Raw genomic sequence first — 6,001 nt, forward strand, 5'->3', positions numbered from 1 at the left:
TCTGCTACCTTGCCTCTTTGTTTTGATGTCATATGCCAGTATTATTTAACTAGGCCTCACCCTAGCCTTCGTTTCAGTCTTCCTCCTAATATTCCCTATTTCTGTAATTTCTCCGTTCGTTTTGAATCTTGATCTTTATAATTGTTGTTTCCCTTTCCTATGCATTATGCCTCAGAAACACATGTGCAATCATCGACGGGGAGGTGGATGTGGCCCCAAAAGTAGAACACAAACCTAGTCCCAAGCTTAGGAGGTTGTGGTCATCTTCCATTCAACTACCTCTCTCAAAACTCGTGATGGGATTCACCATCTCAAGACCGTCTTTAGCTCTACAACGTTCACAAGTTTGGACAACATGGATGAATTTCTTTGGGGTACTTCTTAACTCTCTAAGCTCTATTCACATTTTGTTTTTCCTTGAATTTAATGACTTCAGTCTATTTTGTTATATAGTAGTTTCTAGTAACTAACATTCTAGTCTGTGTTGTTTTAGCAACTATTGGAAGCCCTCCCTACCTAAGGAAGTTTATCTACTAACTTGCCTCTTTGCCCTGACATCATGTGCTAGTATTCTCTGACCAGGCCTCTCCCCAACCCTTGTTTCAGTCTTCCTCCTAATATTCCTTGTCTCTGTAATTCCTCCTCTGGTTTTCAGTCTTAATATTTGTGATTAATGTTTCCCTTTCTTATGCATCATGCCTCAGAAACACGTGCAATCATCAAGGGGGACGTGGTTATGGCTCACAAACTAGAACATGAGCCTAGTCCTAGGATTAGGAGTTTGTGGCCATTTTCCATTCAACTATCCCTCTCAATATTTGTGATGGGATTCACCATCTCGAGACCCTCTCACCCGATCACCAAGGATAATTTTTAGATTCTGAAATCCTTGAGGAGGTAGCCCACCAGGTTCCTGACTTTGGTCACACCAAGGGAAGATGGAGACGATACCTAAACTCCATTACCCTTCATTGATATCTAATGGAATTAGATGATTTATAGGTGGAAGAATTAATCTCTCTCCATTGGAGAAATGGAAGCCCATTATGGGAACAATCATGGAATCTTGGTCTGAAAAATCATAGAATCATGGAATCATGAAATCCACATAAATGACAAAGAGCACCAATTGGAGAAACAAAATAATCCCAAGACTCATCAACAAGAAGCAAATCTCAACATAGTGAGGCCTCATCTCCTCATTCGTAAGGATTGTCGGGCAGAGGGTTAGATTTGTGGTGACTGAATAAACTAAGAGTTATTTAATGCATTGAGTGAGAGACCTGATATTATCGGTAGTGGATAGTCTTCCTTCGTCATTTCCATTGTATATTCTTTGCATGATAGGCCAGTCAAGTTTGGAGCTTCCAATGGCTTTCTAGAGTGAGCAGGTTTGTGCTTATAAAATCAGTTTTGGAAGCCATTCTTGTATTTTGGATGTCTCTTTCATTGATCATAAAATGGATTCTCAATTTAATTCATCAACCTTGCTTTATATTTTTATGGAAGGGTTCAAAGGATGGGTGAGCTTTTCCTTGGGTAAGGTGGGACAAAATCACTTTACCCAAGAAATGGGGAGGCTGAGGGTTTAAAAAATATATTCCACTTCTCTAAACCTTTAACAACAAAGGTAGGATGGAGGCTACTAGATTTTGTAAGTATAGGGGTTGAAGTGGTAAATAAGAAATATATATATCCCTTATCTATTAAAAAATGGGTCATACTCCTAAATAAATCCAGGTCTAATGTCTGAGTGGTCTGGAACGTAATTTTGGCATCTTTCAATGTGATTGAGAGTGGTCTAGCTCAGAGGGATGAATCTGGTGAAAGAGTTAGAATTGGAGCGGATCCATGGATTGGATGCAATGCAAACTACTGGTTGCCTTTGGCCTTAGTGGAATTTCTAAATGACAATGAAAAGTATACCTTGAGCCAGGTGGTAGATCTGGAAAGCACATATTTGTGGGCTCAATGATGGGCTAGTGCTACATAATTAACTCTACCTAATGCTTTTACATCCCATTGTTGGGATTACATAAACACTCTCAATATCTCACATGTTAGAAGCAGTGAGAATGTAGATTCTTTATGGTCAGTTCATGCTTTGTTTACTCTCCAAAGATGGGTTACTTGCACATCATTTTTGATAGAGAGACGAAGAATGTGGAGTGGTGGTGAAGAAAAATTTGGAAGTTGTGATGCCCTACAAAATCAAAGTTGTTCCTATGGTGCATTCTTGAAAATAAGGCCCCCATAGGGGACAATTTATAGAAAAGATGTTTCATGGGGCCAAGTTGGTGTGCTCTATGTAAAAACACAAAGGAGATAATTTTTTATTTTTTATTTAAACGTCTTTATTCCTCTATAGTATGGAGCACAGTAAGCATGAATTTATATTTAAATCTCGGATGGTAGGATCCTTCATGCAAAGATGCCTAGAAATCGTGGTGGGAAAATGCAGTCCCAAAAAATTAGAAACCTCCCTCCAATTTTTGTTGGAGAATTTGGCTAGATAGAAATAAAGTCGTTTTTCAATCCTAGTCTCTCTTCTCTGTCAAAGTGGTTGTCCTAAACCATTTCCATATATGACTTAATTCTCAATGATATTGTATTAGATAAACCCCAAAACATTATTGTTGAAGAAGTGGATAGTTCTATTTCGTTAGGTTATTTTGATGGGGTGTCCCTTGATAGGGGTGTGTTTGGTAATGGAACAATTTTATACTTGTCTAAAAATCACTCATTTAAGCTTCCAAGTGGGTTGGGAAGGGGATCAATTAATTATGTAGAGCTTCTTAGTTTGAACTTATTATCATTGTTCGCTTTTAAAAAGGGATGCAGAAGGCTTCATATTTTTTAGACTCTTAAGGTGTTATTAAATGGTTCAATGATACTAACAGGTGCCACACTCACACAATGCTTCCGATTTTTGATGAATTTTTGAGGTTAAAGTTTTCTTTTGATCAGATTACATGTTGTCACATCTACATGGAAAGGAACATTATTGCAGATGTCTTTCCAAGACTGGTGTAGAATAGGCTATGAGGACTTGGAATATTTAGGAACAGTTAGTGTAAACCTAACTAGAGTACTATCATAGAACTTTCTTGAAAGGCCCGTAGTGGGATGACCAAATTTCTTGAAAAATTTCAGTTTTTTGGTATTGCCTCATGTCTCTGAGTATTTATCTCATGAATAGCTTGACTATTTGTATCTATTTTTTATGATCCGTATTTATCTTTGGATGTATTATATGATGGGACATGATATGGGCTTATAAGCCGGATTTTTACTTTTTGATGACTCACTTTTTTCTCACAAAACAACTTTTTGGCATGCACAAGTACATACTTAAAAATATAATTTTCACTACACTTGATGGAAATTAAGATTTCTCTTGGGGAAAAAATATATATTGTAGAAGAAAATATAGAGATGTTGCTAAGAAGAGAATGAATATTGGGAGGATTAGAACTAATTCTCATGAACTCTGGAGTGACAGTGGTCTATTCCCAAAATACCTTGGGACAAAATAATATGCCTCCTCTGTGATACTAAGAAAGTCGTTGATGAAAAGCATTTTCTCTTGGATTGTCAAGTCCTTACACACATCTTTTCTCATTTCCAAAACATTTGCCCCACGACCAACCTCCTTGACTTGTTCAATTAACAAAACTACAGTACCACTCCTTCCCCTCATTTTTTATCACAGAAATAAAATTTTAAATAATCTCAATTAATCGCTTCTTTCTTAAAGTCCGATTGACCATATCCATCTTAATAGACATCAAAAAAATATATGAGAAATAATGTACAATTACAAAATTCAACATCTCTTTGATATTTATCTAAATCCCATTAAATCCAAATTTTAACATAACTCATCAAATCTGAGAAATCTAACCAAAAAAATTGTTGGAAATACCATATTACACCTTTAAGAAAATACTTTAAAAGATTATATCTATATATATATATATATATATATATATAGATATATAATTATAATAGAAGCTACATAATTCAATTACAAAATACTAGATTAAAATTAATATTTATAATTAATTTTATTATTAAAATTATATTCATAATTAACATAGTATTTGTAAATAAAATTAAAAGCATATTTATACTCATTAAAATTATATTTATAATTAAAATAATATAAATGATTAATTTTATCGTTCAAATTGTATTCATGGTTGGTTAAAATTGTAAATAAATAAATATATATATGGTTAAATGTACAAATGATATAGCATGTTCTCATGTAACTAATTTCCAAAAATAGTAATTTTTTTAATTTTTCTTGCCATGTTATTGATAATTGAATTGTTTTCTGTTAAATTTATAATTGTGTAAACATATATCTTTCCGAACAAAGTGGTTTTGAAATTAAAAAAAAAAAACAAAAAACAAAAAAACAAACGTATGAAAGTGTACAAATTATTAAAAAATAATTAAATTTTATTCCAGTATGTTAAATTAAAAATAAAAATAAAAAAAATTGAAATTTTATCCTGCAACCAAAAGTGCATAAAATCTTACGCACTATAAAAACTTCCAGTGGACTAGTTCAATCTTTTCTCTATCTGCTGCTCCATCGCCGGAGTCTTGCGGCATCCGGCCTCCGCGTCTCCTCCCACCGTTGCTCGTAGGACGCCGAGCGTTGGCAGGTAGAAGAGTGTCGGTGTGCACCACTTCTAAATAAAAATAAAAATAAAAATAAAATTTAAATAATTTAATTTTATAAATACTTAATTATTAAAATTTATAAAGCTATACACATCATTTTAGATTAAATTTAATATTTTTTTATTATAACAAGTATTTGATCATTAAATCTACTCAATTAAATATTTTAAAAACCCACTTTCATATAAAAGATTAAACTTAATATTTTTTTATTATGATAAGTATTTGATCATTTAATCCACTTAAACAAATATTTTAAAAACCCACTTTCATCTAAAAGATTAAACTATATAAGATTAAACTTAATATTTTTTTATTATGACAAGTATTTGATCATTAAATCCACTTAAACAAATATTTTAAAAACCCACTTTCATCTAAAAAGATTAAACTTAGTATTTTTTATTATAACAAGTATCATTAAATCCACTCAAACAAATATTTTAAAAACCCACTTTCATCTAAAAGCTATTGACATAATATTCTATAATTAAAATAAACAATTGACATAATATTCTATAATTAAAATAAACAAAACCTAAAATTTAATATAAATATTTAAAAACCCACTTTCATCTAAAAGCTATTGACATAATATTTTATAATTAAAATAAACCATATCTAAAATTTGATATAATGTCAGGGAGAATTTATTCCCAATCTCTTCATAGTCCTCACCAACAATTGGTATTATGGACTTTCATCCTATGAAGTGATTATATGAATTAGTAAGATGTTGAATGGGCTGATTCTGTGAATTAGTACGATATTGAATAGGGTTTTCTAACCTTAAATAAAGTTAAGGTTAATATTTAATATTTTTATCATTTAGTAAAATTAATTAAAAATATTAAATTATTTTATTTTATAAATATTATATTTTATATAATTATTCAAATTTATAGAGATATACATATTTCTACATTAAAAATTTTAATTTTTAATTAAAAAATACTAATCACCCACTTTCATTTGAAAGTTATTGCCATAATATTTTATAATTAAAATATGAAAAAGAAATATCTAAATTTTGATATATCTTCAAAGGGTATTTTAGTGTGAAATCTCTTCATAGTCCACAAGAGCATTTTGTACATATAACAAAAGTGTGATGGTACTATGGACTTATGAGGATCTGATGAGTGATCCTTTGAATTGGTAAGATGTGATCCTTTGAATTGGTAAGATGTCTATTGGACCTTTTTAACACACTGGGGTTAGGATAAGTGATTTTATGAATGGACAAGTTGTTGAGTGGGCTTTCATATTAATATAAAGAGTTTTAAATTTATAATAATAACGACGA

Source organism: Pinus tabuliformis, chromosome 1_2, assembly GCF_031772625.1.
Source record: "Pinus tabuliformis cultivar Carrire ecotype Pingquan chromosome 1_2, CPIR1, whole genome shotgun sequence".
Lineage (NCBI taxonomy): Eukaryota > Viridiplantae > Streptophyta > Pinopsida > Pinales > Pinaceae > Pinus > Pinus tabuliformis.